Raw genomic sequence first — 12,463 nt, 5'->3', positions numbered from 1 at the left:
AGTCAGTGTTAAAAATTCACATATAAATAAATACATCAATATTAATTACTCATCAGACAAAAATTATTACAGAAACAATATTAAAACCTCATAAACATTGTTAAACCAGCATTAGTACGAACGCTTCACATAGATAATAATAAAACAAATTGAACACATTGACTAAAATATATAAGGTTGAAACAACCTTCTACATAACAGCTGAGAAAAACAAATGACGTTAAAATCTCATTCTGGCAGAAATCTGCCATGTTCACAGAACTAATCAAGTTCCTCATTATTAAAAACTAACTAACTAACAAGGTTTCTACCTTGTAAAACGAAAAGCTCAGCGACTCGTGTATAAGTACACCAAAACGTTAAAATGTTAAAATCTATCGGGTTCGTAGCTTCAAAAAGGCTTCAAAATGAACACCTATGCAAACCCATAAAGTGAATATACCTGCAGCACAAGACACTTACCTAATATAAAAATAATAGGTGTGTCTAACCAATAAATATAATCCATATAGTGTACGGAACACTCCTAAAAATGAAACTGGACATGGTGTACTACGTCCGAACATAAGTTCAAAACACTCCCTAGTTGTGAGTATGTACCTAGGTTGCGTAAAGACGTCGCTGAAGTCAGAAAGAATCTATAGAGCCAGTAGCGCCCAAACATCGCCAGTAGATGGCAACACAGCCCAATCATTCGAACCACAAACTATATTCAAGTAACACAATGACTACTATATTTAAAAGTGACAAATCAAACAGCCGAACATTCTCTCAAAATGCCAGATGAATCATGGCAACTCATCAAAGTTAAAGATTATTAAAGTACATAGCTATATGCCAGAGAACGATCTATCGAAGCCCATCACTTAGCAGAAAGCAGCATAGTGTCTAAAAAATGAATGATAAAAAATAAAAACAAGATTTCAACTATCTACCCATCAATTGGACATTATGAAGTACATAGAAAAAACTGTGTGCCAGAAAACGATCTATCGAAGCCCATAACTTAGCAAAAAGCAGCATAACATCTAGAAAATAAAAACAAAGCTTCAACTATCTACCCACCATGTGAACATTATAAATAAATCATCAGCTTCTATACTGCAAGCTAAGATATCGTCAGAACGTAATATAAAGATGAATCATTATGCAAGGGCATACTGAACCATAAAACCTTACAACAATAGTAAGGATGGAAGTGCTCACAATGGAACATGTGTCCCAAAGTGTATAGGAGAGGAAGGAGAGGGAGGGAATGGGAAGAGAGGGGGAGGAGGAAAGAGGGGAAAAAAGGAAGGGAGGGAGGAAAAAGGGAGAGGGAAAGGAACAGGGAGAAATAAAGTAAGATATGAAGCAGGGAACAGAAATAGAAAAACAAACAAATGTGTAACTATCCTAAAGGGAATAAATATGAACTGACAAGCAATTATTTCGGTCTACATAGCCTCCTCTTTTTTAAGATGGGTCTAATCTGGACCTTATCATTTAAACCAGGTGCTCTGTCGGCTCTGCACCTGATAATCCACTTAAGCTCATTCTCCAAAGTAAGATTAACCATATCACCTCCTCTTACACTATTGGACAAAATTTGAAGAACACAGAAAACAAATTTATGTTCCATTCCAAAAGTCATGGTATGCTTTGCCAATGCATTATGAATAGACCCAATCTGAATGTGATATATGTGCTCCTGATCCGCTCTCTAAGGGACCTGTTGGTTTTCCTATGTAAAAACAGGGGCACATAGTGCATCTGGCTAAGTAAATCACATTAGTGCTACCACAATTTGTTCCAGTACATAGATTAAATTCATAATTAGTTGAGGGATGTATAAAAGTTGTTCTAGCATCTATGTGTATGCATTGATTGCAGTTACCACATGACAAGGTGTTGAAACAAGATGTACCATCAGTGACTACTGGTCCAGATACCCTAGGATTACACAAAAGTCTTCTCAGGTTCGGTTTGTTCTTAAATACTACTTTAGGTGTAGGGCCTACTATTGACCCGATTTTATCGTCTAACAATAAGATACCCCAATATTGCTCCAAAATATCCCTTATAGAACCCGAGTCTCTAGTGTAAAACATAGTTATCTGAATGGCCTCGTGGGGTTTGTCAACTAAGGGATTACCCACTGCTAAAGGGTCTGAGAAATACGGTCTGGCTCTCCTAGTCTCAATCCATCAACCTCTTTAAGCTGTTGGTCAAATCTACATACATCATATCCCCTAGCTCTAAAGCTCTCTCTTAAGAAATCAACTTCATTAAGATAGCCTTCATTAGATGCATTGAGGCGAGAGGCTCTCATAATCTGCCCTTTCATTACATTATCAAAAACATATTTAGGGTGCATGCTTCCCCTGCACAGAAAGGTGTTCTTATAACATAACTTCCGATGTATGGATGTGTTAAGAAGGCCATTATCTAGCCTATTGATGTTAACATCTAGGTATGATATTTGATCTCGAGAGTAAGTTAATGTAAACTTAAGGAAAGTTGTAGACGTGTTAATATATTCATAACAAGCTAACAAACTTTCTTCATCGCCCAACCAAATCATAAAAGATTAGTCTACGAAACGCCTATATACCACTATGTGTTCCATCAGGCGTTCATTCCCTAATATGAATTCCTCCTCCCACTTAGCCATAACGAGATTGGCGTAGCTATTGGCACAAGATGTGCCCATAGCTACGCCATCTCTTTGGAGGTAAAGATCATCACCAAACAGGAAGAAATTGGATTCCAAGATGGTTTCCAAGAACAGTGCTAAAATATCAATTCTATCTGGGCTATAACTAGATTTTTGACGTAAATAATCAGAGACATTAGTCACACCTAGGTCATTGGGTATCATAGTAAACAAACTAACCACATCTAGTGTAACTAAAAATATTCTTGTTCTTCTCCCAGTTGTCTAGAATATTCATATAGTTCTAATAAGAACTGCTTGCTGTCCCTGAGGATAATAGGATTCATATCAACAAGGCGTAAATAATGCTCAACATATATAGATATGGGTTCAGTGGCCCAACCTTACGGCCACTATGGGCGCATAGGAGGTTTTACCAAAGATTTATGGACTTTAGGAAGGCCCTGAATAGTTGGTATACGAGGATTCTTCACCTTAAGATATTCATAAGTTACATCGTCTATCAATTTATTTAACAATAGATCGTCTAGCATATCATATATTTTGAATACCTTTTGTGTAACCTCACTCATAGTGGCTCTTACATAAAACTTAGTGTCATTCAACATCTCATTCATCCATTCACAATAGTCATGTAGGTTCATCATGACAATCGAACCACCCTTGTCTGCAGGGCGAAACGCCAGAGTCTTGTCAGACTTAAGGAATTCCAGAGCTTGTTTCTGTTTATAACTCAAATTGTCCTTGAAGGACATCTTCTTATTACCCTCATAGAAAGTATAGATATCATTCTCGACCAACTTAGAGAATGTGTCAATAAGAGGGTGTAATTGAGGAACATATACACTGGTAGGTTTAAATCTAGGAACATTATTCAAAGTCTCTGAAGTTCCAAAATCAACTTTGAGTTGTAAGTTCCTAACAAAAAATTTAGTGTCGACTATAGAGTCTACCAAGTTACCTCTAGAGCTAGGGATAAAACTAAGTCCTTTTTCTAATACCTGTTTTTCATAACTAGTGAGTATTCTATGTGAGATATTATATATCAGTGATTCATGGTTCTCTCCCACATTTTCTTGAGGGTCGGTCCTTGTTGGTCCCCCCCCGAGCCTTTCCTCTTCTGCCTGCCTCTGCTGGCAGAACGTTGCCGACCCATATAAGGATTTTGAGCTATCGGGAAAGGGATACCGGCCTTAGCTCCTAGGTTATCAAATGAAGTAGATGGATGTGCATAATTGTCAGTTTTCCTACGAACTACCTCATGGTTAGCAGTACCCATAACAGTAGTCTTATCTTTATGCTTATCTAAATGACCACTGTCCATACACTTATCATGACTGGCAGTAGGGGTAGTAGCATGTACATGACCGCTGCCAGAAACAGGATCAGTACTATTAATGCCAGTATCTTGTCTATTCAAATTAACATCCTGCAATACAGCATCAATATGATTGTTAGCAGATAAATTCCCTTCAGTAGAGGGATTTTTAGTGTTATTATTCCTAACTGGCCATTCATTCCTCAACTCAAAAGTTTGTCTAGGCCAAGTGAAGACATTACAGTTATTAAAGTCTCTTAAGTCTCTTAATATCTTGTTCTTCTTCTGTTCGAGAAGGCGTTTTTCAAACAGCATAACATTGTCCAGGACTCTCTCAAGTCTTGAGTCAAGTAAGTCATAAGAATAATTCACTTTAAGCTTGTTAAACAAATCATTCACCTGGTCTCTTAAGGCATTCTCCTCTGGGCCAAAAAAGTCAATAAGCAATTTCATGTAGCTGAAGCTCAATTCTAAATTAAGCTTCTGCCAATGACATAATAATTCCGGATATCTATTACCTGTGGTAGGCATCTTTAAAATCCTGAGGCCTCTTGGTACGATTTTCTTAGCCAAGCAGGCCTCAAAATGTTGTCGCTGCAGTTGAAGCTTCTTTAATTTCACTAAGTCAGTCCCTAGTTTTGTAAGGTCTTCCGTCAAGTTCAAAGTATCTACACCATCATCACTGGTAACGCCACAGTCTAACACTGGTGCATAGTCCAATAAAAGGTTCTCCTTACCGATGACACAAGCATGAAACCTTTCGGTCCTCTGCATCGAGTTGTTCAGAACAACAGGCACATATGGTAATTCAACATTTTGAGTTGAACTCTCAGCCATCCTCCTCTGCTTGTGTGTAAATAGTAAATGAATAACAGAAAACAAAAGCAGCACACACAGCAAACGGAGTACGGAACCCACACAAGATAAAAAAGTGGATAATAAAACAGTCATAAAGTTCGAGTGTGGTTCCCAAATGGCATACAAATCACTTGTAAAACTCCAAACGAAAATCCAGCATCCAAATTTTGATCAAAAGAAGGACAAGTTTATTCCAGTAAGCGCTTTCACCCTTAGGCTTCTTCAGACTTTACAAAAAAGTACCTACTAAACAGATTTAAAAGTCCTAAGAGCTCTAGTGATTGGTTGAGCTCAAACCAATCAATGCTAGTTAGCAAAAACATCACATGAATATAGTAAATGAAGTCAGTGTTAAAATTCACATATAAATAAGTACATCAATATTAATTACTCATCAGACAAAAATTATTACAGAAACAATATTAAAACCTCATAAACATTGTTAAACCAGCATTAGTAACGCTTCACATAGATAATAATAAAACAAATTGAACACATTGACTAAAATATATAAGGTTGAAACAACCTTCTACATAACAGCTGAGAAAAACAAATGACGTTAAAATCTCATTCTGGCAGAAATCTGCCATGTTCACAGAACTAATCAAGTTCCTCATTATTAAAAACTAACTAACTAACAAGGTTTCTACCTTGTAAAACGAAAAGCTCAGCGACTCGTGTATAAGTACACCAAAACGTTAAAATGTTAAAATCTATCGGGTTCGTAGCTTCAAAAAGGCTTCAAAATGAACACCTATGCAAACCCATAAAGTGAATATACCTGCAGCACAAGACACTTACCTAATATAAAAATAATAGGTGTGTCTAACCAATAAATATAATCCATATTGTTAGGAACTTACAACTCAAAGTTGATTTTGGAACTTCAGAGACTTTGAATAATGTTCCTAGATTTAAACCTACCAGTGTATATGTTCCTCAATTACACCCTCTTATTGACACATTCTCTAAGTTGGTCGAGAATGATATCTATACTTTCTATGAGGGTAATAAGAAGATGTCCTTCAAGGACAATTTGAGTTATAAACAGAAACAAGCTCTGGAATTCCTTAAGTCTGACAAGACTCTGGCGTTTCGCCCTGCAGACAAGGGTGGTTCGATTGTCATGATGAACCTACATGACTATTGTGAATGGATGAATGAGATGTTGAATGACACTAAGTTTTATGTAAGAGCCACTATGAGTGAGGTTACACAAAAGGTATTCAAAATATATGATATGCTAGACGATCTATTGTTAAATAAATTGATAGACGATGTAACTTATGAATATCTTAAGGTGAAGAATCCTCGTATACCAACTATTCAGGGCCTTCCTAAAGTCCATAAATCTTTGGTAAAACCTCCTATGCGGCCCATAGTGGCCGGCGAAGGTTGGGCCACTGAACCCATATCTATATATGTTGAGCATTATTTACGCCCCCTTGTTGATATGAATCCTATTATCCTCAGGGACAGCAAGCAGTTCTTATTAGAACTATATGAATATTCTAGACAACTGGGAGAAGAACAAGAATATTTTTTAGTTACACTAGATGTGGTTAGTTTGTTTACTATGATACCCAATGATCTAGGTGTGACTAATGTCTCTGATTATTTACGTCAAAAATCTAGTTATAGCCCAGATAGAATTGATATTTTAGCACTGTTCTTGGAAACCATCTTGGAATCCAATTTCTTCCTGTTTGGTGATGATCTTTACCTCCAAAGAGATGGCGTAGCTATGGGCACATCTTGTGCCAATAGCTACGCCAATCTCGTTATGGCTAAGTGGGAGGAGGAATTCATATTAGGGAATGAACGCCTGATGGAACACATAGTGGTATATAGGCGTTTTGTAGACGACCTTTTTATGATTTGGTTGGGCGATGAAGAAAGTTTGTTAGCTTGTTATGAATATATTAACACGTCTACAACTTTCCTTAAGTTTACATTAACTTACTCTCGAGATCAAATATCATACCTAGACGTTAACATCAATAGGATAGATAATGGCCTTCTTAACACATCCATACATCGGAAGTTATGTTATAAGAACACCTTTCTGTGCAGGGGAAGCATGCACCCTAAATATGTTTTTGATAACGTAATGAAAGGGCAGATTATGAGAGCCTCTCGCCTCAATGCATCTAATGAAGGCTATCTTAATGAAGTTGATTTCTTAAGAGAGAGCTTTAGAGCTAGGGGATATGATGTATGTAGATTTGACCAACAGCTTAAAGAGGTTGATGGATTGAGACTAGGGAGAGCCAGACCGTATTTCTCAGACCCTTTAGCAGTGGGTAATCCCTTAGTTGACAAACCCCACGAGGCCATTCGTATAACTATGTTTTACACTAGAGACTCGGGTTCTATAAGGGATATTTTGGAGCAATATTGGGGTATCTTATTGTTAGACGATAAAATCGGGTCAATAGTAGGCCCTACACCTAAAGTAGTATTTAAGAACAAACCGAACCTGAGAAGACTTTTGTGTAATCCTAGGGTATCTGGACCAGTAGTCACTGATGGTACATCTTGTTTCAACACCTTGTCATGTGGTAACTGCAATCAATGCATACACATAGATGCTAGAACAACTTTTATACATCCCTCAACTAATTATGAATTTAAGCTATGTACTGGAACAAATTGTGGTAGCACTAATGTGATTTACTTAGCCAGATGCACTATGTGCCCCTGTTTTTACATAGGAAAAACCAACAGGTCCCTTAGAGAGCGGTTCACGGAGCACATATATCACATTCGTATTGGGTCTATTCATAATGCATTGGCAAAGCATACCATGACTTTTGGAATGGAACATAAATTTGTTTTCTGTGTTCTTCAAATTTTGTCCAATAGTGTAAGAGGAGGTGATATGGTTAATCTTACTTTGGAGAATGAGCTTAAGTGGATTATCAGGTGCAGAGCCGACAGAGCACCTGGTTTAAATGATAAGGTCCAGATTAGACCCATCTTAAAAAAGAGGAGGCTATGTAGACCGAAATAATTGCTTGTCAGTTCATATTTATTCCCTTTAGGATAGTTACACATTTGTTTGTTTTTCTATTTCTGTTCCCTGCTTCATATCTTACTTTATTTCTCCCTGTTCCTTTCCCTCTCCCTTTTTCCTCCCTCCCTTCCTTTTTTCCCCTCTTTTCCCTCCTTCCCCCCCCCCTCTCTTCCCATTCCCTCCCTCTCCCTTCCCTCTCCTATACACTTTGGGACACATGTTCCATTGTGAGCACTTCCATCCTTACTATTGTTGCAAGGTTTTATGGTTCAGTATGCTCTTGCATAATGATTCATCTTTATATTACGTTCTGACGATATCTTAGCTTGCAGTATAGAAGCTGATGATTTATTTATAATGTTCACATGGTGGGTAGATAGTTGAAGCTTTGTTTTTATTTTCTAGATGTTATGCTGCTTTTTGCTAAGTTATGGGCTTCGATAGATCGTTTTCTGGCACACAGTTTTTTCTATGTACTTCATAATGTCCAATTGATGGGTAGATAGTTGAAATCTTGTTTTTATTTTTTATCATTCATTTTTTAGACACTATGCTGCTTTCTGCTAAGTGATGGGCTTCGATAGATCGTTCTCTGGCATATAGCTATGTACTTTAATAATCTTTAACTTTGATGAGTTGCCATGATTCATCTGGCATTTTGAGAGAATGTTCGGCTGTTTGATTTGTCACTTTTAAATATAGTAGTCATTGTGTTACTTGGATATAGTTTGTGGTTCGAATGATTGGGCTGTGTTGCCATCTACTGGTGATGTTTGGGCGCTACTGGCTCTATAGATTCTTTCTGACTTCAGCGACGTCTTTACGCAACCTAGGTACATACTCACAACTAGGGAGTGTTTTGAACTTATGTTCGGACATAGTACACCATGTCCAGTTTCATTTTTAGGAGTGTTCCGTACACTATATGGATTATATTTATTGGTTAGACACACCTATTATTTTTATATTAGGTAAGTGTCTTGTGCTGCAGGTATATTCACTTTATGGGTTTGCATAGGTGTTCATTTTGAAGCCTTTTTGAAGCTACGAACCCGATAGATTTTAACATTTTAACGTTTTGGTGTACTTATACACGAGTCGCTGAGCTTTTCGTTTTACAAGGTAGAAACCTTGTTAGTTAGTTAGTTAGTTTTTAATAATGAGGAACTTGATTAGTTCTGTGAACATGGCAGATTTCTGCCAGAATGAGATTTTAACGTCATTTGTTTTTCTCAGCTGTTATGTAGAAGGTTGTTTCAACCTTATATATTTTAGTCAATGTGTTCAATTTGTTTTATTATTATCTATGTGAAGCGTTCGTACTAATGCTGGTTTAACAATGTTTATGAGGTTTTAATATTGTTTCTGTAATAATTTTTGTCTGATGAGTAATTAATATTGATGTATTTATTTATATGTGAATTTTTAACACTGACTTCATTTACTATATTCATGTGATGTTTTTGCTAACTAGCATTGATTGGTTTGAGCTCAACCAATCACTAGAGCTCTTAGGACTTTTAAATCTGTTTAGTAGGTACTTTTTTGTAAAGTCTGAAGAAGCCTAAGGGTGAAAGCGCTTACTGGAATAAACTTGTCCTTCTTTTGATCAAAATTTGGATGCTGGATTTTCGTTTGGAGTTTTACAAGTGATTTGTATGCCATTTGGGAACCACACTCGAACTTTATGACTGTTTTATATATATATATATATATATATATATATATATATATATATATATATATATATATATATATATAATATAAAAGGCAGCTAACTAGGCCTAACACTACCCTAAAGGGTGAGGGGGGTGGAAGAAAACTCTGTAACAACTGAAAAAAGAGTTTCTAAGTGGGATCTAAAGGGGTATACAATCTAATTAAACTAATAGGGAAGAATAACTAAAAATGTACACAAAACTGGTAGCAAAAAATACAATAAAGAATTATACGACCTGGAGCCGGTAAAAAATGCAACCTCGTAGCTGAAGCGGCAAATGAGATCTGGGTATCTGACACCTAGCATCGTGGGATAAGGGGAGGCCTCGAGCCAGTAAATAGCTCTCGAGCTTTAGTAAAAGGCCGAGTCGGAGCCGAGGATCGGCTCCAAACCCATCCAGCAAGAATGAAGGAGAGATAGACAACTTAACATTACATATTTTGTTAGTGATTCTGTTCCTTGTTTTTAAACAGCGAAAACATTTTGAAAACAAAAATGACTTTGGTAAGCACCTTTTCAAATATTTGTGAAGTCATGGCTTAGCTGAGTTATTGTCTCATGTCACACAAGTGAAAGCTGTACACAAATTGATATACATTATTTTTTATCTGCTTTTGTATATATTTCTACTTGTGTAGCAATTGCCTTTTTGTACACTTCTACCATATATCTGTAGATTGCAGTATGAATTTCTTTAGCAGTGTTAACTGGTGACAGTTGGTTTGTAGAATCTAGGTATTGCATTATTAGGCATTTAACTTCTACAGTAACTGCTTTACGGCATGTCCTCTATGTCACTATTTTTAGTAGCAGTGTTATGGATGTGAAGTATAGCTCACTTTGTTTAGATCTAAGTTCTGTTGCCGTGAGACTGCCAATTGTTTTAACTCCTTAACCTGGTTTTTAGAATTCAAGAGTTAAAGTATAGAACTTCTGTTTAGCTATATTCTCATATCTCAGTTAGTTTGATTATTTCAACTACAAAATGGCACATGTTTTACTACATGAATTACAGCAGACATTTTTATTGTCAGTTGTTTTTACACTAAGACAACATGGTTAATATTTTTTTACCATTGTTTATGTGAAAGTGTTATAGCAGAATTAAGTTACTGAACTTTTGTCTCACATTGTTACTGCTCTAATTTGTAAAGTTAATATCATATCTAATTTATTTTATTTTTTTCTGTATTTTTCATATTTTATCTCAACTGACTCCTCTCTAGCTGTTATCAGTAGTTGCATGTATAGTACCTCTGTTGTTTTTGCATTTCCCCTAAGCTTTGATATTCAACATGCTCTCTCCCCTAATGTTTTCCCTAGGTTTTAAAGCAAAGTGTATTTCCTCAAGACTGCGTCTACCTTTATTGATACTGATCCAACTGCTGGAATTACGCCTGTGCTCTATTGTATAACCAGTTAACACTAAAAGTGTGTTCTAAGCTCATACCACAAAGTAGTCTTATTTTGTCTACTGTACAGAATACCTGCATACCACTGAGAGCCCCCCCCATACTCACTTGTTTAGAAACCTTGCCTCTGTCTCTCTCTGCCATCTATAAGTTAGTCACTACCCTAGTGTCGACTCTCTCTCTCTTAGTTAGTTATACTCTTTTTGTATTTCTGTTTGTGGTTTCCTTTTAACTGATTTTATCTTACAGCAAATACCTGTGTATACCTTGCAATTGCATCTCTTCCTTCTCTGTCTACACCTCCCCACCTCTTCTACTTACTTACTGACTCTCACTGTGTGCCCCTTACTCTTTCCCTCCAGCCCTGCTGATTGTTTCTTGTGGTGACTCTTCCTGGCCAATACCACTCCATTCGTCCTTGCTATGCTCGGGCTCACTTCACTCATTTTCCACCCCCATTCCCACCCACCCCATATCATTTCCTTTATACCTAACAATCTAATGCCTTCCTCCCCTAACCCCAGCCCTTCCTGTCTGCTATAATATTCTAAACACCTTACCCTCTCCTACTTATCATTTCATAGTTTAGTCTGCTGCAAATCCTCCTTCTTTCTATATATCTCCTACTCCCCTACAGGTTGTTTCACTTAAATTTTACTTCAACTCTCTAACAGGTCCAACAACTTACTTTTCCTAGTCCCTTATCCACTCCTCACTCCATCCCAATCCTACTTCCCCACCTTAGGCCATGGCTTTTGCAACCCTCTCCATTTTCCTGTTGCTTCCATTACTTCTCCTTCTCATTCTTACATCTTGTACTACTCCATTACCACCTATCAATATAGATACCACTAATCCCCATACTAACTGTTTCTCATCTCTGCAGTACTCTATTACAATATCCTCCTCTAACTTTCCCATGAACATCCCTATGCCTAAAATCAAACTTCCTCCCCCTCACTCTCTAGCATCTAAAACCAAGATCAAGTATTTGACTTACAATCCATTTAATTTCAAACTTTACCAACTTCATGTAGCCCTGTTTCTATCAGGAGGCATACATCCAAATTCTAGCAGGAGGCATACATCCAAATCCTGGGCCCATCCAACACCCCACCATGCATAACTCTACTTATCCTAACTTAATAAATTATTCTTCTCCAAACTAACATATTTTTTACTCTATGAATGCCTGTAGTATCTAAACAAAGTTAGTGAAATCCATGCCTGGATAGCCTTCCACACCCCTGATGTCATCACCCTAACAGAGACTTGGCTAAAACCCCAAACCTCTGATAAAGACATTCTCCCCCTGGTTATAATATACTCTGCATAGATTGCCAAAACAAAAAAGGGGGTGGTGTTGTCATCCTCTACTCCAACTACCTCACTATTACAAGGATTTTGAAACCTATCCCATCTTTTTCTCCTGCTGAACTACTTACAACTAACCTTAAAATAAATGACCATACCACTATCACAG

This window comes from Protopterus annectens, chromosome 10.part0 (genome assembly GCF_019279795.1).
Source record: "Protopterus annectens isolate FY-2018-M chromosome 10.part0, PAN1.0, whole genome shotgun sequence".
Lineage (NCBI taxonomy): Eukaryota > Metazoa > Chordata > Ceratodontiformes > Protopteridae > Protopterus > Protopterus annectens.
Note: the sequence above shows the minus strand (reverse complement) of the source record.